This window comes from Rattus norvegicus, chromosome 2 (assembly GCF_036323735.1).
Source record: "Rattus norvegicus strain BN/NHsdMcwi chromosome 2, GRCr8, whole genome shotgun sequence".
NCBI classification, from domain to species: domain Eukaryota; kingdom Metazoa; phylum Chordata; class Mammalia; order Rodentia; family Muridae; genus Rattus; species Rattus norvegicus.
The window spans coordinates 49658713-49685823 of record NC_086020.1 but is presented as its reverse complement, the minus strand read 5'-3'; the positions used below and the strand labels follow the sequence as shown (position 1 = coordinate 49685823).

Genomic DNA, 27111 nt, shown 5'->3' with positions numbered 1-27111 from the left:
TTCCATATTTTTAATGAAAGAGAAATTATTATCTTGCTTCACAGATTCAGAAAAGGAACACATATTTTTCTGAGTCCACAGAGGAAGAAGCACTTGTGGGGCTTGGGTGGTTTTCTCTTTACATCTGAGCCTATAATTCAGAGGAACAATAACACAAAAGGAATTAGAGAGGGCTTGAAGGTTGAAAAGGGCTGCTTGGCTTTTTTGTTTGTTTGTTTTGTCTTTTTACATTTTTCTTTACCATCAGTATTTATAGTCTGGATAGATTTTCTAGAGAGCAAAGCCTTTCCTGCTCTGCTTAGATTTCTTTTGAATCAAGACCCCAATGTAGAAGTTAGGGCAAGGATTGCAGGAGCTGAAGGGGTTTGAAACGTAGGAACGACAACAGTATCAACCAACCAGACCCCTCCAAAGCTCCCAGGGACTAAAACACCAACAAAAGAGTACACAGGGAGTTCCCATGGCTCCAGCTGGATATGTAGCAGAGGATGGCCTTATCTGGCACCACTGGGTGGGGAGTCTCTTGGTCTTCTGGAGGCTTGATGATCCAGTGTAGGGGAATTAGGCTGCTGAGGGAGGAGTGGTTGGGCAGGTGGGGAAACACCCTCATAGAAGCAAGGGGGAGGACAGAGGGGAGAGGGAGCTTCTGGAGGGGAAACTGGGAAGGAGGATACATTTGAAATATAAATAAATAAAATAACCAGTAAAAAACAAGATTAGATAATATGAAAGAATATTGAGATGCTGAATAAATTTTATGTTGGTAAAGAGGTAATATTCATGTGTGTTTATGTATATATATACGTGTTGTGTGTGCAGGTATGTGTGCCTATGTATATATCTGTGGAGGTCAGAGGTTGATATAAGGTGCCTTCTTTCATTGCTATCTTTTTTTTTTCAGAGCTGGGGACCGAACTCAGGGCCTTGCGCATGCTAGGCAAGCGCTCTACCACCACTGAGCTAAATCCCCAACCCCTCATTGCTATCATTTACAGCACTTGATTTAATTTTTATTTTGCAAATGTTCATTTATTGTTTGATACTTTTAACATGCATATAGTATATGTTGACTATATTTTCTCCCTAATTACCTTTTCTCATCCTCTCATGAGGTGGAGGTTATCAGTCTGACAGTATATCGAATTACCTGGGAGATTGGCCTCCAGGAAAGCTCATGGGCAATCATGTTAGTTAAGCTGACTATTTTAGTTAGAGGAGACAGACCTGTTCACTGTGGGCGGTGGCATTCCCTGGCTGGGAAAGGACTGTAGAAATGGAGGCATGAACAGGCCTGAAGCGTGTATTTATCACGTTCTCCTGAAAGTGGATGAGATGGGAAAAGCTGCTTGAAGCTCCTCCTGTCTCCTCTGTCATGACTGATATACTTTGAACATCCTGAGTTAAAACAACCTTTATTTTTCCTCCCTTAAATTACTTTTGTCTGGGTATTTTATCACAGCAACAGGGATTTATTTCCCCAAATCCCTTCTTATTAGTTAGTCTCCTATTTCTATGTCTCCTACCACTTGTCTCCTCTTTTCTCTCTTTCCTTTCTTCTTCTTTTTTTTCCACACAAAGAGGTTTAATGAGAGAAGAAGAGTAGAGGAGAGAAAAGGAGGCCAGCCATGGGCATGTGGTAGGAAGCAGGAAGAGGGCAAGAACAGAGAAGAACAAAGAGAAAGTGGGGGAAGTAGGAGCTCCTTCCTTCTTTTTTTTGTGTGACCCGTTGAGTTGAATTATGGTTGTTTGCATAAACTTGGACAAAGGGTCATTTACTGTAGCCTAGTCAATGTATTAGTGGATACATCACCAAAGAAGATGACTCCCTCTTTTCCAGTAACTATAACTGTCAATACTGTCAATAGCTCAAGGAGATGTGTGACCCACCTTATTTCCTTGAAACAGGGAATCTCAAAGTTTTCAGCAAGAATGACTGACCACTGAACCTCTATGATCTTTTTGTGTCTTCTCTACACAGGTTGAGTTAGTATCAAACCACACAGCTTCATTTGTGTGTCCTGTAGATCCAAATTCAGACCCCCAGGCTGCTCTAGCAGCACTCTAACCATTGAACTATCTTGTCAGCCCTAATGGCTAGCTTACTAGCACTAAGCAGCTGATGGACTCATGATGCAGTGATGAACTATTAGTACTTTCCTCCACAGTTAAATTCAAATAGGAAAGAGAGTATCTGTTTCACACTAAAGTTCAAATTGAGATCAATTAATAGCAGTCACATCACCATTTTTATTTAAAAAATGAACATCATTTTAATGAATATGCTATTTTATAAAATTGACTGATATGGAAAAAAAGATGATGCTCATGTGCCTTCGTAGAAATTTTAATTGAGTTTTAAAAATACTTTAATTCATTAATGGGGGGAGACACGGTGAAACACTGACATGTTTTAGCTCTCTAGTATTAACATAGTAATTTTTCAACATAGAATCCATAACAAATTTTAATTATTTTTCCAAAAAATATATTTCCCTAGTATCTTAGTTCTCATTTATTGAACATTAAAATTAAGTACTTTTAAAATGAAAACTTAAAAGCTGTTGGTGGCACATGCCTTGAAACCCAGCATTCCAGAGACAGAGGCTGATGGATTTCTGAGTTCAAGATCAGGCTGGTCTATAGACCAAGTTTCAGTATAGCCAGACTACACAAATAAACGTTGCCCAGAAAAACAAAAACAAAAACAAATAAAACAAAACAAAACAAAACAAAAAACTTAATCCTTTATTGTTTCAAAATGGTCCCAGCCAGCGTGTTGTATCTATAGGTTGATTCAGTTACGTGTATATGAAACAGCAGTGGTTGAAGATGGGGGTGGGGTGTGTGTGTGTGTGTGTGTGTGTGTGTGTGTTTCTGTGTGTGTCTGTGTGTGTCTGTGTGTGTCTGTGTGTGTGTGTTTGGGGGTTAGACTTGGGGAGGGGATTGGAAGAAGAAAGGGAGGAAAGAAATAATGTGATTATATTTTAGTCAAATAAAAAAATCATAGAACGAAAAAAATACAAGAAGGAAGTAAGTAGGTAAATGCATGTCATCAAGCTCCCTAAACTTTAAATGAGGCACTAGAAGTGCATATCAGCTACTCAGACAGTAGGGGTGTGCATCAGTCATTCAGGCAGTAAGGGTGTGTATCAGTCATTCAGGCAGTAGGGCTGTGCATCTGTCATTCACTTGAGTATGACAGTCCTTCAGGTTTCCCCTTCATTTTTAAAGAAATTATAGAAGTAATAGTTGAGCAAAACCATTTGTAGTACAAAAAGCAAAACATAAAAAAATCAACTAAATTAGTGGTAAAATTCTACCTCTATATAAGTGTGCACAGCCTTCATCAAGTATGTTGGTATAGGAAGCATTCGTTATTCATTTTTAACCTGATTACAAATATTAGCTTCTATGTGCTATTTAACTTTTCCGGTGGCGCTGCTAATTGTCACACAGTCACTAAGTAAAAGTCACAGTTTTGTTTTTGTCTTTTTTTTTTAAATTTGAGTATCACCTCCAAATACAAATTGAATATCTCTGGTGAAAATTGTAGACCGAGCAGTTAAAAGTTATGTCTGATTTCAGAGAAGTAAGATGGTACATTTCAATTTAATATATACTTTTATCTTAACCTTTCTGTTGCCTAAAAGTTATAAGTACACATTCTTCCCCCAAGGCATGTGCTTATTCTGTATGGATATAACCTTGTGTCTCCTGATAAACTAGTCTTTTACATAAGTGATACTTACACTGTGACAGTTTTAAGAGTTAAAGTGGCCAGAGAAATGAACAGGGCTGATAGTACTAAGTTACACGCTTAAAAGTGACACCTTTGTCCTTTGATACCATTTCCCAACAAAGGTTATCATTGAAACTTCTTCCAGTCCAAAGACTTGTATTTCTCAGTCAGCTAAAGCAACTGACGACAGTGTGAGTTGACACGCAGCTCCAGTTTCTTCCCAGGACTCCGACCTTGCTGCTCCCCTCTCCCTCTTTTGGAGTTCTCTTAAAAGATTTCTGTTATCTGTCATCAGGCTCCAGTTTAGATTCCCAGGGCCAAAGCAGCTAGGAATGTGTTGGTGAAGAGTACACTCCAGACAGGACAATATGCTTGTCTGCAGGGCAAGACTGAGGAGGAATTCTAAGAGCTGACTGAAGAGTTGCTTTGGCAACTAGAAGCCAAGGAGAGCAGAGTAACTGGAGATGGGCGTTGGTGCTGATAGGGTGTACTTCAACCTTTCAGTTTGTACACAGGCCTCAGAGCAACAGCATTAGCTGCCAATTGGCCTTCTTATGCTGATTTCCAAGCCCCAAGTAGGAGTGATGTTGAGAATCTCCTGGCCCTTAGAGTGATTTGCTCTGCATAACGACTCTACTTAGCACATTCAGATGCAGTGCTGCTTCCTAAGTGATGATCTGCTCCTCGGTCATCACTACCTACCATTCAGCCAAGAAGCCAAGATATAAGGTCTGTGAGATAAACTGAAACGGACTACAGTGGTGGATATAGGCTGTGTCCATTTGTCAGAACTCACCCAACACCTAAAATAGATGATTTTATTGTAAGCAAATTATGCCTTAATAGAATTGATTTTAAAAGGGATCACAAAGTGTGAAGAACTGTTAGATAAAATAAGAAAGCTCCTGTCATCGAGCGCGAGCTAATTTTGGTTGCTGTCGCAGATATTTCTTTTTGTGTGTAGAAAGTACAGGGACCGTTTCTAGTAAACATTAACACTATCCCACAAGTGATGTATTTTACTGTGATTGTATGAGGTGCATGCCTGGTTTTCATTCTATCTCAGGCAGTTGGTCTAATGCACAGTATGGAGTAAGTGCTCAATGAGTATTAGCAGACTAATTGATGTCTGATATTATAATCTTTAGAGCATAAAGTGTCATTATGTACTACTGTCTTAAAGAAAAAGCAAGGAACGGTGTAATAACTTTATGTCATATATGTAAAATGACTGTTTAGTCTACAGCTGCAAAGGAAGTTCTGGAGTGTTTTCGTAATATCATGTAGTTTTTTCATATTTCACCCACTGGTAGGAGTTCTGTGTTAGATGATAGAACATGTGTTCGACATCCCAAGTCACAGTCTAAGATCACCGTAATGAAGTTGATTTTGATTGGTCCCATAGGCAAAAACTGAGCTTTTTTTTTTATTCTATTACAGTTATATGATGCTTATTACGACAAAGGACGAAAAAATCAACAAAACCCACAATCTTCAGTCTTGAGTAGAAAGGAGAAAGCTCAGGGTTTTGCCCTCTGTCCATGGCTGCCAAGCTAACTGTGCTATAAAATTTGCTGGCATCGTTAAATGATTTAGGGAAACTTACTAAATTTAGGAATGATTATTTCTTGATTTTTTTCCATCTTTATTAACTTGGGTATTTCTTATTTACATTTCGATGAGAATCTTGTTAATGTGATTGTTTCAGTGTGATGTAAAAACATCATTATGTACATGAACAGTGGAAGCAAAGGGGCAATGGAAAACATGAGACAGATCTTCTTTTTACCTGAAAGATGGCAGTGCATGCTGATCTTGATGTCTGGGGAAAATCAAGCACACAGGGGAAACACAGGCCTGGGGATATGTGAACTTGAGACTGGATTGACTAGAAGTGGACATGTGTAAATGTTACATCAGTAGATGTATTTGGGACACAGCCAAAGTCAGGTGACTGAGAAGATGAAAGAAGGGATTTCTCCTTTCCACTGTGTTAAGCAGCTGAGGTTCACCCAGAAAGGAGGAGCTGGGGCTATCACTTTGAAGTGGTGTGTGCATGAGTGCGTGTGTGAGTGTCCATGTGCGTGTGCATATGCGTGTGTGTGTCCGTGTGCGTGCGTACATGCGTGCATATATGTGTGCGTGTGTGTGTGAGTGTGTGTGTGCGTGTGCATGCGTACATGCGTGCATATATGTGTGCGTGTGTGTGTGAGTGTGTGTGCGCATGTGCATGTGTGCGTGCGTGCGTGTGCGTGTGTATGTGCATGCGTACATGTGTGCATATGTGCGTGTGCATACGTGTGTGTGTATGCGTGCATGTGCGTGTGTACGTGTGTATGTGTTTATATGTTTGTGTGAATGTGTGTGTGCATGTGCATGTGTGTGCATGTGCGTGTGTGTGCGTGTGTACGTGTGTGTGCGTGCATGTGCATGTTTGTGTGTGTGTGTTTGTGTGTTTTTGTGAATGTGTGTGTGTGTATAAATCCCTGCATGAGGTTAAAACTTCTTTAAAATATTTACAAATTAAGATCATTTCTGAGATGGCTTATGATTGGGACACTATTATCTTTGCTTGCTTATAAAGAATGCTCACTTGGCTTAGTAAACCATTTAACTTGAAAGATTTTTAGACAGATGGATACTTTTAACATTTTAGGCATCATGAACATACAGGTTAATATGAGCTCTAGGTTTTTTTTTTTTTTTTGGCCTTTCATTTTTCACAATATTTGCATTGTATTCTAGTTCCGCAGTTGGTTGCACTATTTACCTCGTCTATAGCCTGATAAGTTAACTAAATACTTGCAGAATAATTATAATAGCAACAGGTATTAACCTGTGTGTAATCACTTCTGATAAACCCTATCAACATCTCAACATATCCCATCTCTTCATTTCCAGAATGCCCCAAAGTTAAGCTGCATACACGCCTGCTCAGGAAATTTGCGTTTGTAATTATGTTTGCAAGGAATTACACCTGCTTGGTCCCTTTTGCTAACACAACGGAAAAATCCGAAGACAAGCTAGTAGACACAGCATGTCCAGTTCCCGCCTTCTTGTGAACGGAAATACTAACTTGATTGTGACTTTACCCCCAGAATGAAGAGGAAGCTGTCTCTAGGGAGATGATGAAGAACTAAAATGGAAAAAGTCTAGATGTTTGAATTATGTCTGACCAAATATCTTTACAGCCTGAACTATTTAATTCCAAGACAAACAAACCAATCTTGGATTCATTTACAGTATTTTCCTTGGGTATCTTTCTTATCCAGCTTACCTTGTATTCTAATTGATACATCTCCACTACTAATACATGTAACAGGTATACAAGATACACATATAATTTTCTAAGTATGCATTAAAATGGAAAGAAAGAACACTAGCTGAGTGGTCCCATTAAACAGAAAACTGATTTGCTATTTATGTATCTCATGTGTGACACAGAGGTGTCTATGATGACTTATATTTAATTAGTTAAGACTAGTATCAAATAGAAGATTTAGAATGAATAATGTAACTTTCAACTTGTTACCTAATCTTTATTACTTCATTTTAATCCATAGTCAAGATTGGAGTTCCAAAGTTTTGTCTTTGAAATTTTTGAATCCTAATAGTCATTACATATGCATGCAATGTGTGTGTGTGTGTGTGTGTGTGTGTGTTTAGAAACTTGAGTGCCATGGTGCAAGGATGTAAGTCAAAGGCAACCTGTGGGATTTAGTTCTCTCATTCTACATGTGGAGTCTAGGGGTGCATCTGAGGTGTTCAGGCTTGCTTACAAGAAACTTTACCCCTTACCTTTCTCTTTGAACCTTTTGATGACTTAATGTTATAGGCATAAACATTTTAAAAATTAGCTAGGTAAAATCTGAGTAACCTTGCCTATAATAAAATAGTTAAACATTTAACCATGGATTTTAAATACAAAACTGAAGAGATCTTTCCATGCTAGAGTGGGGAGCTCTGTCTATGGTCAGCCACAGATAGGTTGCCTTATACCATGTCATTTAGAAGTTAATCATAAGGGGAGGGGGGAGGGGGATGTTTGCCCGGATACCGGGAAAGGGAATAACACTCGAAATGTATATAAGAAATACTCAAGTTAATAAAAAAATGATTATTAAAAAAAAAGAAGTTAATCATAAGAGATCCATTTGCTACCAAATAAATTTTTGTCTTTTAAATTTTTAATTTTTGCTTCTCTTCTGTTTTTCTGTAAGAGTGACAAAAAGAGATTGCACATGGGCATAGTTCTAAGAAAGACAGAAATTAAGTTTTTTATTTTTCTAAAAATTTATCAAAGTTTTACATTTGAATTGAGAACACAAGTTTTGCTTATGAGCATATCACTAGCTTGTGTTCCCTGGACTTAGTTCTTCCAACGTCTGTCATTCCAAAATTGTTGTGAAAAATTCGCAGTTCTAACAATTCTGGGAAAGGAAACTAGATCTGCAGGGGGTCATACACAGTAGCTTCCAAATGCACCTTCTCTTCAAGCTGGTTTGGTGGATCAAGTATGAAGAATATCCCTCTGCCCAAAAGAATTTTGTTGTTACACTACATCACTCACACACACACACACACACACACACACACACACACACACACACACACACACACACACACACACACGACTAATATGAACTAGGGGGAAAAAGACAGATCTTCACTCCTGAGAAACTCAACTATGAAATGGGGAATCTGAATTCCTGAGGTGATGGGCGACACAGAATTGAAATGAACCCTGAAGTGTGGATGAACTGGGCAAGAGCCTAATGATGTTGCTCAGCCACCAGGAGGAAGGAGGGAGCCCATCCACGTCAGCCGCCAGCCAGAAGCAGCCTATTTTTATCTGACATAGTCCACTTCAGATCTACGTGGAGTATTGGCATTGGGGATAATCCTGACCTAAATCCATTTCATACTTACAAATAAATGTAATGAGTACGGACGTTATTTGTTTTTTAGAGATGCAAGGAGATATGGAAACTAGCCTTTTAGAAAGATTAATTTAGAACATTGTGTTAAAGGGATTAGAGGAGACGAAGAGAAGGCAAAAATAAGACTGGGGGAAAATTAAGGTTAGCCAGGAAGGCCAAGATGTTGGTCTGAACTAGAGAAATGGTGTGGTGTGTGGCTTTAGGGTCCTCTCATGTTGAAAACACTTCTAGCTGTAGCTTTGAAAATTGATTAATTGAAAAAAATAGGCTCGCAAAAGAGTTGCTTTCTATATGTTTTTTTCATTCCATTTTGGTGTTTGTCCTCTCTTCCTGCTTTCCCTCTCTGAATCCACAGCTCCTGCTGCACATTTCACTCCCTCCATCCCGTTCTCTACTTGTTCTGTTGTCTTTCCCAGCTTTCCTGCTGGAAGCCATCCCCTGCCCTTTCCAGTTTCTTGGATTTTAACTCTGCGTTTTCCCACCCAGACATGCATACTTAATAATCAGCCACTATAGTCTGTATCAAGGGAGAATGCACAAGTGTTTGTCTTTCTGAGCCCGAATTACACTTGAAATTATGTTTTACAGTTCTATTTTTTTTTCTTGAAATTTCCATGACTTCATTTGTCTTTGTGGCCAAAGTGTTATAGGCTGATTCTATTTCCTTGCTTGTATGAAACAAACAGTGATAAATACAGACTTTTAGGATATAGAATCCTTTGGATACATGTTGTAACATAGGGTAGTTTTATGTTTAAGAACATAGTGTAGGTTTTTAAGAAGCCTGCACAATTATTTCTATAGAAGTGGCACTGATTTATAGGTCTGTCAGCAGTGGGTCCTCCATTTTCCTTTAGCACTTTTAGCATGCCTGGTTTTAAATTAAAGTCTATGAACCAGATTGGATTGAACATTGTACAGGGTGAGAGATAAGTGTCTCGTCTCATTCTTCTGCAGATGGACATACAGTTCTGGGAACACTTTTATTTGTTCTATGGCCCTTGCTTTCATTATGTTACTTCCTCTGATGAGCCTAATATGTGTGCTCAGTGCTGACCCTGAATCATTCATGACTCTGTTCTTGCTTTAATTGTGCCTAGAAAAGAATTGAGTGCAGGAGTGGCTCCCATTTCAGAACAGTTCTCGTCACTTGTGTACTGTGCACTCTCCTAAGAAATTTACAGGTACTGGACTGACCCGCAAAAGAAGCGTCATCCTTACAGGTCAAAAATGACAGGAAAGCATCCATTTCATATAGTCCTTTTTCTTCACAGCAAATATATAAATTGGCTACTAGGGTTATCCACTATTTCATGCAAAGTAGTAGATCCATAGAGAGGTTAAATTGTCCAAAGCTGGTGAACAGCTCATTTCAGAGCTGGAGTTTGAACACAAGCCACATTGTATACTTGCTGATGGAAACACCTCTTATCCTTTCACCTGTCCTAAGCCCTTTAGTATAATGTTCCCAACAATCACAGGAAGTAAAGACTTTCCTGTGTGACACAGAAGAAGGGTTATGCACAGATCCCTAATTATACACAGAACATAAATGATTTGAACACAGCTCTGATTTTGGATTTTTTCTTATTGAGTATACTATAATACATCATATATCTATATCTGTATCTATATCTGTGTTTGTGTATGTGTGTGTATGTACGTGTGTGTATGTGCGTGTGTGTATGTGTTTGTGTGTGTGTATGTGTGCATGTGTTTATGTGTTTGTGTGTGTGTATGTGTGTATGTGTTTGTGTGTGTATGTGTATGTGTGTGCATGTGTGTGTATGTGTGTATGTGTGTATGTGTGTGTGATGTGTGTATGTGTTTGTGTGTGTATGTGTGTGTATGTGTGCATGTATGTGTGTGTATGTGTGTGTGATGTGTGTGTATGTGTGTGGTGTGTGTGTGTATATGTGTGTTTGTATGTGTGTGTGTGCATGTGTGTGTATGTGTGGTATGTGTGTGTGTGGTGTACTATACATTCTGATTATGAATTCCACTCCACTTTCACCTTCTAGGTTTTCTCCACCTCCCCATCCACCCAAACACCCACAACCCTTCTTTCTTTCTCTCATTACAAAACAAACATACATCTAAAAATATTAACAGTAAACAAAGTAAAATAAAACCAGAATAGGTCAAAATAAACAAGCAAAAAAATAGAAAGAAGAAAAGATCAAAAGTAAAGCAGAAGATGCAGACATTTCCATCCACCCATTGTAGAGTAGCAGGACGTTGGGATGAAGACCCTCTCAGCTTCCTGTAGTCAAGATCTATTTCCACCAGCACCATCTCATCATCCCGCCTTCAGGCTTTGCTTTTGGATGCCATCAGCTGTAGCACATCTATACTTTCATTAATTTCAAGCTTCTGTCTTGACACAATAGTTTGCTGCAGTTCTTTCTCTCCCATGTCTCCTGAGTGCTGACTTTGACCTCATGTGGACATCATTTCCTGGATCATTTTGATTTTACCCATCAGTCCATTTCTAGCTAACTCACACAAACTGCAATGCAAGTCATCTCCACTTTTGATATTATTTCAAGTCTCCTGATCCCACAGACTCATTGGATTTTGGATAACTAGTAATAATACCTAGCCCTGACTCAACCAAACTAAAGATTTTGGCTAATTTGCATAAGACTTGAAAAAACTTGTGGAATCACGTGGAATAATTTCAATGCTAATGTGTACTTTCCAGTCTAATTGATATTAAATTCCATTTTTAAATAAAAATATATTTATATAACACATTTACATATATTTTATTGAGGCTTCTAAATACTTATGATATTTAAATTGTTTACGTTGTTTTAAATTATTTCTTCTGGTCTCAATCTGCCAATCATTTTCCTATGAATTTCTATCCTAACCATAATCTGGAGAAAATTAAGATTTTTTTTTTTACTCCTGCCAAACTACATGCTTGCTCCACAGCTTTCTTTTATAATTTTTAAAAATTTTTCATTCTTTCTTCCTTTCTGTTTTGGGAGGACGGTACATGGACAGGGTCTCATTCTGTAACCAAGGCTAGTCTTGAACTCAGTCAATTCTCCTGCCCCAGGCTTGAGTCACTGTTCTTCGCTTGTTTGTACACTTGTCCCAATGTAATAGTAGTTCAGTGTATAAAATACTAAAAAAAGATGCTCCCCCAAATTAAGCTTTCTCCAAAAGTATTACCTTTTCCTGGGATTTTGAGTATTATATTTCATTTTCTCTTTCAAACCATTTCTCTCCTTCTGTACTGTATCTTTGTTGTTTATAAATTTAAAGCTTCAACTTTCCCTTCCTAAAGCAAAATTCAAGATATATACTAAATCTAACCATATGACATTTTCTATAAGCTCCCGGACTGCAGTCTCTGCCAAGTGCGTGAAGTGACCACTCACTCCTGTGTCACTTGTCGGCTTAGGTCTTCTCACCAAATGCTTCTGAAACATCTCCAGATCATTCCTAACTCTCAACACATGCTGTGCTTGTCACTGGCAGCCTCACCTTGTCTTTTATCTCAGGAGCTCAGCCTGTGCTCTGATGTATACTGCTTTTTGCTAAGTACTTGACACAGCTCAGAGTGGACCCTTGCCCGGAGAACCACCCGCCAGATGACAGTACGCCAATAATCTTCTCACCGTCTGCCACCTTTATTTCTTTCTTCACTTAACTCTCATATTCACTTCAAGTGGTGTGCATACACTATTTACTCTTAAGCTGTATTCGGGCTATGGAATCAGCTCTTGCTTCGTTAACCTTTCAAGCTGGGTTTTCAGATCGAGCTCCCTCACTGTACTTTCCTCTTTTCTGTCAGACGAATTTTCTCCATCATTTCCCTTTCCAGTGGTAATTTTGTTGTCGTTGTTGTTGTTGTTGTTGTTGTTGTTGTTGTTGTTGTTGTTTGAGATAGGGTTTCTCTGGGCAGCCCTAGCGCCCCGGAACTCAGTCTGTAGACTGGAGAGCTGGCCTCAAACTCAGAGATCTGTCTGCTTCAGCCTGCAAGTGCTGGGATCACAGGGAGGAACCATCACTGCCCAGCTGAGGTATTTATGAATGCTGCTATTTATTTATTAAACCTGCAAACATTTTGAGCATGTTCTGTGATATGAGAAGTCAGCAGGCAATTGGGAAAGAACAATGAATTAAACATATTTCTCGTCCTCAAGAAAGTGACATTCTAGGGACCAGGTTCCAACTAGGCTACCAAGGAGGTTGATTCTTACAACAGAATGTGTATTTTGATACACCAAAGGGAACCCTGAGGGGGATAGAAGAACACAAAGAGAATATGATGAATGTATCAGCTAAGGGGCTTTTCATAGTACTTCCTTCAGCCTCATCCAGTGAGTTCTTCTTATAAGCCTTAGACATTAGTTTCTTCCAGGTTTACCCTTTTACCTATTCTTTCCTAACTGTGTTACTCTTTGTAGAAATTTCACCCTACCCACATTTCCCCTTGCCTTCTCACTTGGAAACCATGTCATTAGCTCTTATTTCAAGACCAGTTGTCACCTCCTTTCTTTGCAGCATTGAAAACCACATTGCTTTGTTTTTCTGTAACATCCTTGTATCCTTCTGTGCTTGTAGGTCTTCACCGATAACATGACGGATTCTGTCTCCAACTTTGTGATATCACACAGTGGAAGGCCACCATATTGCTTGGGTATTTATACCACGTATTAGGTAGTGTGTTACTTTACAGGCAAGCACTGCTTATTTCATTTGTAATTGAACTCTGCCTAGCATGCTGAACGTCCAATGACACACATAACTGAATGTACAAAGATGAAGAATTTGAAGAGTTATCATCAACAAAGCAGAAATTTCAGGGGATGGGCAAAGCCCATCTCTCCCAATGGGGACAGGTGTTATATTGACAATATTGAGCGAGAGAAAGAAGCAGGATATCCTTTATTGGATGTGTTGCTGCAATATTCCCTGGACTCAACAAAGAAATTAGCTTGCTGAAGTATGGGAGGGATGGTACCCTTAGTTACCTGGATGTTGGGAGATGGATATTTAGACATAATGTATGTGAGGTCAAAGTTGAATATCCAGTTGAAAAAAAGGTTTTGCAGATTGGTATAGGTAGCTTTGGAGTAAAGGGTGTGAAAACACAGCAATCGAAGATTGAGTTAGAACAGCGTCCTGCCATGAAATTCAAAGTTGATAAAAACAATGATCTGGTCAGTTCAGTTAATCTTAGGAATGGCAGTGGTGTCATATCGCCATGGTTACTCAGAAGCATCATGACAACGGTCTTTTGTGAAGAGGTGACCGAACACATTGAAGCACAGCTCACCCTGAATTAAGATGGGAGGGAAGCACTGCCTACTGCTCACCCTGCTTGATTTAATCACCAAATTACCGCAGTTAGAACCGTAGGTGTGAGGCTTACGTTTCACAACGAGGAGGAAGTGCACATGAAGGGCATTCTGTGGAAAATGGTGAAAAGTACAAGAACAATCATAAAACTCGAGGCAGAGCAAAATGGAAGAATTTTAGTTAACTCACTTACTTCATTTGTGTCATTTTTTTCTTGTTTTGTTTCTTTTTCGTTCATATTGATTTTGTTTTGTTTTGTTTGCTGTTGCTTTTGATGGGTTGAGGAAAGGCATTCCCTCTATGTTCAGAGGTAAATAAAGAGCAGGCAGAGTGCTGAGCAGGAATGAAAAGGGCAACTGTGTACCACACGAATGTACTGAGTGCCTGGTTGGACCAGTGCTGATCAGCTGTACATAGCCCACCCAGATGATACTTGCCTCCCCGGGCTGCAAGTAGTTCTTTGTTAAGGGCACGATGCTTCTTTGGTGGCCAAAGCCTCGGATTCTCTGGTAATTTTCTACTTAAATTGGGGGATGTTCAAGCATGTAGAGATCTAATCCTCCCTCTGACCTTTACATACCTTCTTTTGTGGCATTAAGAAAAGTAGACCTGGTTGTGAAAGGAAACATGGCATTCACAACTGAGGGGCTGGCTAGGAATACAATGTGATTTTTCAATCTTGCCTATTTTACCATGTTTGATAACAGTTTTCTAAAAATCGAAACACAAGGTAAATATCTGTGGTAAATATCTGCTCTAATACATCACATAATATTTTTATTAAATAAAATAAAGTAAAAGAATTGAAATCTTCAATAAAAAACGAAGAAATAGCGTTCATAGTTGTCTTTGTGAATGGCCAGTTCATTGATGCTAATATATGCCATCTTATGAAACGGAGAATTTTATTGCTTTCCTTAGGAGTAATTATTTCTAAAACCTTGTAGCATATGGCAGTATTTTTTTTGATATTGAAAAAAATTCAATAGAGTCAACTTCTATTTTAAAACGTCCCTTAAGATTTTAGGTTTGTTTACTGACTTGAAGGATCAGCACGGACATGATGTACTTGGGTTATAGGATCTTCAAGCCCATATAAAAGGCTCATCAGGGGGTTAAGGCAGTTCTCATGCATCACAAAATGCTCACCACTGTCACATCCCCAAATTTGGTTGTAAATTAAAAGAACTAAAATCACTTTTTTTTTTACTACTTAGAAATGCATAAGCTCATTAACCTAGAAAAATGTCTAGAACCTTGTACAAAGATCCAGTTCAGGATAACTGATTGTTTCTTGGCACTGTCATCTGCGTTAAGGGATTAGCGAAAGCTGACTATCTGCATCATTTATATGTCAGACTAGTCCAGAGTCTTTTCACAGGCAGAATTATTTATCAAGCAACAGGTTCCTATCTGTCTTTTTACCTTCAGGTGGATCTGTCTACTGCGAGTCATTCCTATGAGTATCTGATAATCTGGCTTTAACACAACACAGCACAGCACAACGCAACACAGAGAGCAGTGCTTGTTGCTTTTACTCCTCTTTCTTTAAAAAAGAAATCTTTTAAAGACATAATTTTCTCTACAAAAATCACAGCAAAAATGAGGTAACAAAAGATGCCAATCACAGAAAAAGCCTATCAACTTTTAAATCCTTGTAGTCGTGGTTGCGTATCAGCCGACTTTAATTTAAGTAAATAAATGTTGTTTTGAAAGTTGTAATTAATTCACTGAAGACATGGTACCAAGAGCTTTCAATTCTATTCAGATATCTGACTCCCAGGAAGTTTAGATTCTCAACATTTAGTAACCTAAATGCCATGGCGTTACCGAGATATCTCTCACTTCCTAACGGAATGTGGAAGTGCTTCATCACTAAGTTGAGTGGATTTTTGTTTAGAAAAGTGGACTGAATTGTTACCTCATGTATTTTTACAATAGATTATGCAATGAGTTTCATTGTTTTGGTTTGGTTTGGTTTTTTTTTGTGAGACAGGGATTCTCTCTGTTGCCCAGTCTGTTCCAGAACTTTCTCTGTCGACCAGGCTGCCCTGCTCAGTGCCGAGATTAAAGGCACCACCCCGCAGCTGAAATGAGGTTCTCTTGAGAAAGTAAAGCTAAATTACACTCCAAAGATTTAAAACCCAACTTAAGAGTTTCAGAAACAGGTAGAGGTATAAACTTTTGTTCACAAAGAAAAACAACTTTTTTCAATCTGTAATAATATTTACAGTACTCTAGATACTTTGGCAACAGTCAATAGATATTTGATTATATTGATTTAAACACCCTTGTCAGCCTTTCGAACTCAACTCATAACTTCATCTCACGTTTTGAAGGGACTCAGATTTGGATATATTGTATAATATGAAGTTAGTTCCCCACGCAGTGTCTTTCACTCTGTCTAGAAACCGATTTGAGTCAACACTAATTCAAAGATATCCTTTTTACTGTCGCTGTACCCATCTTGAACAGCCAGCAATGAAAGGGTTATCGAACGGGAGAAGTTGAGCTGCGGATCAGCATTTCCCAGTGGCACATATCTTTAGCAGTAAGTGTGGAGGCCAACTAGGAAGGAACACGTTTGAAGTGGCAGAACTAATCATGCAGAAGCAATTTGCGATTTTCTCTCTCAGCCCAGATAAAGCAGAGCATTATGACATTGGCTGTGAGGAACAAGGTCAATTTACTGTGAAAAGCCAACTATAGACTACAACTTCAAATAGACTTTTATCCCGTATAGGCAGAAACAGGATTTACCCTATTGCTTACACTACAGAATGGACAAAATGAAGTGGACAATTCAATTAGGATGCACCAGTAATTGTCATGAATTTTCCTCCTAACTCTTTCCGATAATCACCTCGTAACTAGAGCTGACAGTTTCACCTTTGAGAACAAACTATCAATGCTTCATTGCTCATTTTCTTTGCAATGAAATCTATTTTTTATGTGTCGCTAATTTAATTAATAGAAATCTACCACTTATTTTCAAAATATCTGATGCTTATATTCTTTCATAGCATTTAATTTGGGAACTTTAAATGATATTCATCCCTCCAAAACACTCAAAATGGCTTTAAAAATGGAACATATTATACTCAGGAATGACATTTTTCAGTTTACCATTTTTGTGATGTTGTTCATGAAGGTTTGTCACCTTTTGCATAAGACACTTCATAAGATAATCCTACCTTCTTGGATGAACTGGTTGTAAAAATTTTTTTTAAAAATTATTATCTGAATGACAATACTTAATGCAAATTATTGGAGTTATCGCAGTGAATAAACGGTTTGCTCCCTCAGCAATGGCCGAAGACTGTCTTGTTTTATTTCCTGGCTCATTTCCAGGGAAGATTATTCTTAGGAAAAATAAAGCTGGGGTCTACCTTCATTGGCTGCTCAAGGGTCCAGCCACCTAGAATAGCCATATTTCGTGTATTTAACGTTATCAAGTCCACCTGATATTCTTGTTTAACCACAATCTATATTGATAATGGTATCAATAATCAATTATATTTAAAAAATATCATGAAAATGGGATGAGGCCTGTTCCCAGAACCCAAAAAATAACACAAAAGAGATCTGATTAGATGCCATGCTTAGCGTTGTTCTTAAGAAATTCACAGCTGCGGAACAGCTCTAAATATTAGTGTGTTGGTCATGAACCTGTGGTTCTGCAAAAAGTTTGGCAAGTGAAGGAAGGCCATGGTGCTGACATTCACTCCTGGAACATGGGGGAAGCCAGACTTTAATGTTTTCATTGGCTCATGGAGGTGCTGAGCAAATGCATCTCTGGGCCAAGGATCACCGGGGTCCTGCTTTTGCTGACCCAGTGATTGACAGTAACACAATGTTCTTTCGGTTTATGACTCTGGGTGAAAGACAGAGAAAAACATGTGACTTGGGGCTAAACTAAGGAAGAAGAAAATGAGATATGAGGTGTTCAATAAAAAGAAAGGTCAAATCATTTAACTGTTATGATGCTATGAGAAAATTTGACTCCCAAAAAGAGAAAATGGACATGAGCTTATATCTCTCCTGGAGATTAATGACAATAAACCATGTTAGAATGATTAAAGCACATATATATAAACTAACTTTTCTTCTTTAAAATATAAACATTTTAGATTAGCTACATATTTAGGTATTTCTTTCCTTGGTAGGATAAGCACTCATAGAATATTTCCTTAATTAAAGGCAAATTGTAAATTTCTAATGGAGCTGGAAGGCTGAAACATTTCTCCTCTAATGTAGTATAATTCCATTCCATCTTGAAGGATGAAATATAATAAGTCAGTAATTTATATAGCCTATGTTTTTCCCAAGTAATATGTTTATTCTTTAAAATTAAGAGATGTATAGGTATGGAGTATTTTCTTGACTATAATTTTAATATGCTCATATTATCTTTTCAATGTGATAGTTTGACTTAATTAATTATTTATATATAATATAGTATGGTTTAACATTTGTAGTTAGTGGCTTTCATTGAAATAAACTGTAAAGTGTCAAATATATTGTTGTTCATCTTGTGTCTTTTGGTGTGAATTACTCTGAGGCTGGAGAGATGTTTCAGAGGTTAATAGTGTTGTTGTTCTTACAGAGGATTCATGCTCTGTTCCCAGCCAGCAGATGCCAGGCAGCTCACAACCATCCCTAACTCTAGTTTCAGTAGATCTGATGCTCTCTTCTGAATTCCATGGGCATCAGACATACATATGACACACACATATTTATGTAGGCCAAGCGTACCCATAAAGCAACACTATTATTTTAGCATAGGAATAGCATTATAAATATTGAAACATATAGATTAATTTGTGCAATATATTGTTTAACCATGCCACTTGAGAAATTAAGATATGTGAACTAGTTCTTGATGTGCATGTGCTCTCTCATTGCAATTTTGGGGGTGAATAAGTTTCATAGGTTTAAAATATAGTTTTTTCATATTCTATTTTCACCTAGATCATTTCTTTAATTCTTTCATGCTATTTACATTGACATTAAACTTTAATATTGTTGTCATATGTGTCTGTGTGTGTTAGAGACCATTTTCTCCGAGTTTTGTTTTAGTATAAACATCTTAATGTTGCGTGTATGAAAGAGACTTACAGATGCCTAAATTCATTTTTACAAATTATCTTATTAAATCATTTGCCTCTTAACAATCAGCATAATGGCAATTTAATGTTGAATAAAATTGTACCAAAAATGATGTTTTTTTATAGACATAGTAATCCTTTTGAAAGTTGGAAAAGTTAAAGAAAACAAAGATGATCTAGTGATATTAAAGTACTCTCTTGTATCTATAAATTCATTGTATTGAGACATTGTTAATTTTATTCAACTATAATCCAACTACTGTCACCATGAAGAAATCTGAAGTGCCATTTTAGGTTGTCACCTTGACATTTTATGTTTAAGCTAACCTCAGTCAAACTTCTTAAAGCATTAAGCTCCAGATTTTTTTTTTTTGGTATGTGTTTATCTTCAAAAAGAGATCACTACTACTGTACACATCTTGCATTTGGATAATCTAATCATGACAAGTTAATACTCTTGATTTAGTGTCCAAATAAGATACATCTTCAGGCTTAGTAATTATCAATCAAGTTATGAAATGATTTCACTTTATAACCAGCTACAGCCATGAGAGTTGTCTTGCATAACATAGTTTAAGTGCTTTTAAAACGGCATACACACCTTCAAAAAATGAACTGACTTTATAAGAGAAGCCAACAGTCTCTGGCAAAGCTGACTTTCTGCCTTTATTGGCAAGGGGAGCCAATGAAGAGATATTAATCTTGTCTTCCTTTCGAGGCATAACGTTCTCTTTCGTTTACGGCTTAATAGACAGAGCGTTGTCTACCAACAATACAACACACTGAACACACGAAGGCAAGATATCATCAGCTCCATTCTGACTGTCACCCCCGATAAGAATCTTGCCTTACTGGAAACTGTGAAACTATTGGAATAATCCAGCAGCCAGGTAGAGAGAGTTCTTGAGCCTAGCAAGAGTGCAATAACTCCTTCTCAAGATTAAACAGCAAAGTATTTCCATGAGATGCTTCATAGAAAGTGAATAAATGAGCATTGGGTGTAACTTTCATACTATCAATATCAAATGAAAGCAAGAGAAGTTCTTTTGAAAATGTCGTACATGCGAAAAAATAACCTTGTAATATTTGAGAACTTTTCTGTAAAAAGGGAGAACACAAGAAATGAGTTCTGTATCAGAAAGCGAGAAGTGAAAATGATCTGGCCGTATTAATTGATAGGTTAAAGAAAGCTATCACACAGGACATACTTGTTCCTGTGTTACAATTTATGTGTTGACATTTTGAAGAAAATGTTTCCTCCTTCAATTGGGATACTCAGACAGATTTTGCCATTTCTTTATACATGTGGAAATGGAAGACAGACTGGAGGAAGGAGAGATGGGGAGAGAAAGACAGACAGACACAAAGACAGAGGGAGTCAGGCAAAATTTAGGGCTTTTTGTTTTAAGAGTAAAAATGATAAACAGGAGAAGAGAACAAACTAAAAAACAGATGACTTATTATGCTTTCAGAAAAGTTACAGAAGAGAAACAGCTGGGGCCAAGGGACTTAAAATAGCAGCTTGCAAAGTCTACTGAAACGGAAAAAGTTTCCCTCGTCGTTGAATTTTTGTTTTAAACAGGCATAAATGAACGCTGCTTACGGAGGAACTATGTAGTCAGCGTGCAGTTGTCTTTGGACTGAGCTCATCCAGAATGATAGGCAAAGAGAAATAAGCCTGAATATGAATCGAGAAGTAAGAGTTCTCCCTCAGTAATCTCTGAGATCTGTGTCTTTCTGACTGGTTTCTTGGTTACATCTGGGGTTGTGTCTCTTCCTGTAAGTCTTGTCTGTCCTGTGATAAGTTGAGGATACTGGAGCCACTTAAAATATCTTGATATTTCCCCTTTGTTTTCCTTTCTACTAAAATTTTGCTGCTACCGCTTAGAAAAGTCAGCTTTTAATTCCTGAGACCTACTTAGGCTTAAATTTTACCTAAGTACCAGTGTTTGAAGGCTGTCTGCTTTTTTCTCCTACAGTCACCAGGACAATGTTGAGAGGAGACTCAGGCTGTGATCCCCTGCCTACCCAGAATCAGTTCAGCGATGTCAGGGACTAGAAAGGGTGTGAGCTGGAATGGATTGGAACCTATGCAATACTTTTCAAGACTTCCGTGTTGTGAAAATTTTCTCTAGAAAACTCTCCAATACAGTGCACTAATTGTGTTACTATAAGGATACAGGAAAGTTAGAAAGCAGCATAGCCTAGTGGAGAAGTAGGCTATGGAGTGTGCAAATATCTGAATGACGGCATTCATTTTGTGCATTCACACAAACCACTGAGGCATTTTCTGTTCAGCTTTCCTTCTTGTAGAATGTAATTTTCATTTTCTTTTTATCTGCCAGGAAGAAGTGTTATGAAGACATGTGACCTTTAGGACACGTTGAAGACAGGCTGCTGCTGCAGACTGAGGAAACTGCAGAGACTGTAGAAAACTGCCCAGTCTGGCTGTAAAATGCTGACTTTCTCCTACTCCAGCCATCCACTCTTCTTTGGATGATTGTATTTGCTGTGTATATGTGTGTAGAGCACGTCACGCCCTCCTCCCTCAGTGTTTATTTAAATAGACTTCAGGCAGATGGCACAAAAAAAGTTTTGTTCTAAAAAGATTCATACATTAAAACAATATACTGACAGTTGGGAGTAAAGTGTTTTGACTTAAGGGTAGATTTATTCTAATTGTACAGAAACATTGTTCTAGTCAGCGACAGACCGTCCATCTAAACTGTCTTCTATTTAGATAATAGACTGCCTTCCTTACAGGATAGTGGCATTATGAGGCCGAAGTTGTTGTTTTTTGTGTAGTGTATATCTTTCTGAGCTTTATTGACCCCTCCATCCTTTCTGAATTGCTTGCAAGGACATAGAAAACAAGAGCTAAATAAAACTTTGTTACAGGGGCATTTGAACTTGATGGGAGTGGGTCTGGGAATCAAAGTTTGGTCTGGAATTTAAGTTTGTAGGTATTAGAAAAAAATTATACATTAAGACATTTTAAAGGATTGTCGGTTTTTACTGTATGTATTTTATGTATGAGTGTATTTCTTGTATCCTCAGGGGCCTGAGGAGTATATAACATCCCTAGAAATGGCAGTTTCAAAGGGCCCTGAGCTGACACGTGGATAGTAGAAATTGAACCCAGGCCTTCTGAAAGAAAAACCAGTGCCCTTCAGCAGCACAGCTGCTCTCCAGGCCTAGGATGTTATTCTTACTGCTAATAATGCAAAGGCCCTCAGTACGTCTTAGCGTGTTGTACTGAAATGTTGTAAATTGTATTCTGTGGAACCACGAAAAGGTGCTTTCAAAAGTATTATTACTAAGGCTGGAGGGCTGGCTCAGTGATCCAGAATGTTCTTTGCCTTTACAGAGGCTCACAAATGCATGCAACTTTAGCTTCAGGGTGTCTGACACTGTGTCAGACCTCTACTGGCACACGGGACATGTAATAACACTTATGCACGCATACAGGCACACACGTAATTAATAAGATAACAAATCTCTAAAATCTCTTACTAATTCCTCTTTCCACTTAACACTTTAAAGGGCTGAGTCTCAAGTTGAAGAATTTAACTGTATATTCAAAACAGAATTTCAACATAGAATTATAAAGGAATTCTTGCAACTCATTAAAAAAAATAATAGTTGCTAAACAGGCAGGATACATTAACAAGCATGTTGTCGACAATGACATACAAATGTCCAATAAATGTTTTAAAATATAATCAACATTAGAAATGCAAATTATGGATATAAAGAAGGAAAGCATAGCATATAAAAACATTTATAGAAGCACTATTTATAATATCCAAAGTTCAGAAATTACCCAAATGAGCCAAAAGTAGCATAGATTCCATAATCTTGTAACTCAGAGACAATGCACCCTATAGAGCTGCATCAACTGAATACATCGCACAGCTACAAAATTATGTTGTACGATTGTATTTCTGTAATTTTGTGATCCTGTAAAATTAATTCATAGTATTAGAAATTAGATTAGTATATTTGAAGAGTGTTTTGGATGGTATACAAGGAGACTTCCAGAGCACTGGTGGTGTTTTAAATCCTAACAGAATCCTGGAAGCACAAATATATTTAGTTTTTTTCCTATAAACTATGTTTGCCAATATTTATATTTGATCATCATGGTAAAGAGAGGGTAGTAGTGAAGAGGTTATTTCCTAAGAGTTAACACAAATTTGCTTTCTGAAAGTTAGATTATAAAGAAAAATGGAACCATGGAGGCAGACATTTTAGAAGACACATTTACAAGGTCCTGATCTTTGCTTGATGAGTATATTGATAGAAAGAGACAGAGATGGGCTTGGGTAGCCATGTTACATTAAGAGGAAGAGCTAGGAGGTAAGGTTCATCTTGTGGAAATGTTTCCACTTTATTTCTTCCAAGCTAGTTTGTTCAAACCCCTTAAGTCCTGCCCTCTAAACTTCAAGTGTCGTGTTAAAATCAAACCAAACCAAATCGAAAACCCATAAAATTCTGTCATGGCTATACGAATACCATAGTGGATTTTTTTTTGCCCTTAGAATTGCCTTCTCTGGTGTGAAAAACCACCTGATTCCATCTTGTTCAGGAGTACAAGCACTCTATCCCCTGTCCTGTCCTCCAGAGACAGTGAGTGGTCTTTTGGGCGTTCCTTGAGGATTGTCAACTAACTGTCTCCTTCGCCAGAATGTTCTTCCAGGTGGGCCCTTACTTTAGCTGCCTCCTTAAAAGTCATTTTCTTGAAGAAGTGTAAATTATGTAAACCCAATCACTCTTGAATGAACGACCTATACTTATATCTCTAACAATTGATTAGACACATACCACTGTCCGCTTGCTTCCAATTGGCCACCTAACCCATCACCAAGGTTTATTGTCTGTTCATTCTGCGCAACCTGGGAGCGAGAGGGTTGGGAGTCAGGACTCAGCAAGAGGCTGCCTGTTTGTAGACAGGGTTTTTCTTCAGATTAGCACGATGGGTGTCATGGGGATGGAGGAGCACAATTATTGGCTGCTGATGCAAGCTCCCAGGGGTTTTCCCCAGTGGTTCCTTGAGCTTGTTTACAAGAAAGGTTCGGATGAACTGTTGAGATAGAACAAAACCATACAGTCTAGCTGAGACAAGAAGATGGGTAGATGGTCATACTGGTAGATCCCTAGAACTTGGAGAAAGAGAAAGGAACCAACTATTTGGCAATGGGCCTGACCAGAATGTATTGTATCCCAACCTTGTTTAACTTTTTGTCTGAGGTAAGCATTTCTCAAGAAGAAGAGTAAATCCCAGGATGTAGGCTGATTTTGGTTGGTGATTTAACATCTAGCCAACTTCCTGCCCTCAATCTTTAACACTTGAATTTGCTCACATAATGTATTGTTATGTCCCTTTTACTTTAGGTAGGCTTTGAAATAGGTTTGAATCCAGTTCAAACTTCTCTGTTTCAACTCCATTCGGCTGAAACCAACCTTCAATCACCTTGATATCTTTTCCTCTTAATTGCTATATTGTTGCTGCAGAAAAGCGAAGCAGGAAGTTTATTTCTCTTCACAGCCCAAACTACCAGTGTGTCTAAGAACCAAGGCTTTGAAAATTTAGCTCTAAAGCTATCTCACTTTGAATTTTTGATGACTGTGAATTTCACCTTAACTCAGACTCATGACTGAAATAGGAAAAGTTAAAAATTATAAGTCACTTGTCTCCAAAATCAGGAACCTGCACACAGGAAAGTTTTTAATTGCCTCCCGATAATCCCTGTGGCATGTATGACTTCTGCATGCCAGAATGTTGTGGGGAATTGTTAGGATGAGAATCAAGACTTCAGCTTCAGGCTAAAAAGTCAGGATAAGCTGGTGACTTACGCTGCCACCCATGACTCAAAGAACATCTATTCTTTCAAATGACAGGTTTTCTAGTTTAAACTGCAGGCCTGAAAGGGAACATGCCTTTCACTGGTGCATCATTGTTCCTGCGGTTTAACTTCTTAACCTCTCTTCCTGTTGAAGATTCTTGCTGTCTATGGCTTTAGTCACTAATTACATTTGCACCTACTCGAATCCCAATAATAAAGTTCAGAAAAATGTTTTCTTTGGGTTTATTTTGCAAAGGAAACAACTCTTTCTCAGAAGCACCTACACAGTTAACAAAAAGTTTTCCCTTGCTAGACTATTCTATATTATCATACATTAAATATTCCATATATTTGACTAGAGTGATGGTTCCAAGATGCAGAGCATTTGTCTGCTCTTCCAGAGGATCTGAGTTTTGTTTGCAGCACTCAGGCTTGGCTACTAGTACCCATATCAGGAATCTCAACTTCAGTCTGTAAATTCAGTCTGTAATCAAATTCTAGGGGATTTTAAGATCTTCTGGCCTATATAGCTACCCACACACATGCAGTGTGGTGTACACACACACACACACACACACACACACACACACAAACAATAAATAGGTAAACCTTAAAGTCACATGTTTTAAAAGCACAGCCATGATATTATTAGCATATAAACATTAACTTGGTAATATCTTAACATCATAAACAATGAAAATTTGAAGTTGTTCTGAAAAAGTAAACTTGATTCAGTATTGATAGTTCACTTAATTTATCCTGAGTCAACAGCTCATTATTATTTTATTTAAGAAGAATTATAGTCTCTGTAATTTAATATGAATATATAATAATAAGAAATGGCCCAATATCTTATTTACATATTTAGTATATCCAAGGTCATTATCTTATGTATAGTTCATGAAGATTATTCCCCTAATGTCAATATTACTATAATTACATATATACTGTGTCAAACAGGAGCTAAAATCAAGAATGTATAAAAAAAACTTCAAAATGAAAACCAAACCACAAATCCAAGGAAAATGCAATTAACAAACAAACAAAAATAAACAAACAAACAGATGCCCATTGAGCAACAAATCTTCCATTTACTAAATGGGTCAACAAATTGAACAGAAAGTTCTCAAATGAAGAAATATATTGATTAATATTGATATTGATATTAATATTAATATTCAAAATTCTTAGACACAAAAGTCTAAAATGATTTTGAGATTCCATTCCACAAAAATCAGAATAGCTTGGCAAACAATACAAATGATAAAACATTAAAAATCCAGGGATGATATTGCAAAGAGAAATTGCTATTAAAATGTAGCCATGGTGGAAATCAGTGTGTAGGGTCCACAAAAACTAAAAACAGAGCTATCACATGACTCAAGCATGCCACTGCTAGATATTTCCTTAATGGGCACTTACATATGGGTGTTCATATGCTCTATTTACAATGCCTAGGAAATGGAATCAGGCTAGACATGAACAAGGGAAGTTTTCTTTTTCTATAAAAAATGTTTCTGAACATTTGCAGAAACTGGAAAGTAATTACATTCAGCAAATTAGTTCAGACTCAGAAAAACCAAACACTGCATGTTTTCTTTAGTATGTGGATTCTGACTTAAATTTTTCTGTGAACAAATGCACAGGTGACTTAAAAAGCAAAAGTGTGAAGGGAGTTAGAGTGAGACAAGAGTCAAGGGAGCAGCAGGTTAGAAGAAGGAACCTGGGAAAGCAGATCAACAAAAACAAAAAAAAATTATGAAAATCTATAATGAAACTCATTGATTTATAAGGTAGTTTTATAGACTAACTGAGTCATAATGTAGCATTTAAACTCTATATAAAGCTATGACATTATTGTTGAAGCCTGCCTGCCTAGGATGGCTACAGTTATTTTGTTCCATGCCAACCATATTGTAGCTGATTATAACAACAATTAATTCTGCCAGTCATTAACACAGAAAAATAACTTGACTTGGAGCAGGCACATGCTGATCGCATACCTTGTTATGGTCTGTGTGTTTTACGGTTTGCTAATCTGAAGAGATTCCATGGAAACCCCGTCTCCAGGAACACTGACACACCTGAGAGTAGAGTTCTCTGTACCCAGATTCCATGGGAAGAACACCATTTCTGCTCACATTCCTGGCCCAAGAGGA

At 37.8% G+C, this 27111-nt stretch overlaps 2 long non-coding RNA genes across 3 annotated transcripts; one reads left to right on the top strand and one right to left on the bottom strand.

The window, feature by feature from the left end:
- Positions 1-3625: 3625 nt before the first annotated feature.
- LOC108349948 (uncharacterized) lies at positions 3626-21742 on the top strand. Of its 2 annotated transcripts, none has more exons than XR_010064104.1 (4): positions 3626-3656; positions 12926-13016; positions 13261-13336; positions 21452-21742. It is a non-coding gene; the product is annotated as an uncharacterized LOC108349948 (long non-coding RNA). The 2 variants fall into 2 exon arrangements; XR_001836589.3 differs by having other exon boundaries at positions 12902-13016.
- On the bottom strand, positions 21451-27032 carry LOC134485846 (uncharacterized). The gene is made up of 2 exons (XR_010064103.1): positions 26956-27032; positions 21451-24189 (listed from the first exon to the last, which is right to left on the bottom strand). It is a non-coding gene; the product is annotated as an uncharacterized LOC134485846 (long non-coding RNA).
- Positions 27033-27111: the final 79 nt, after the last annotated feature.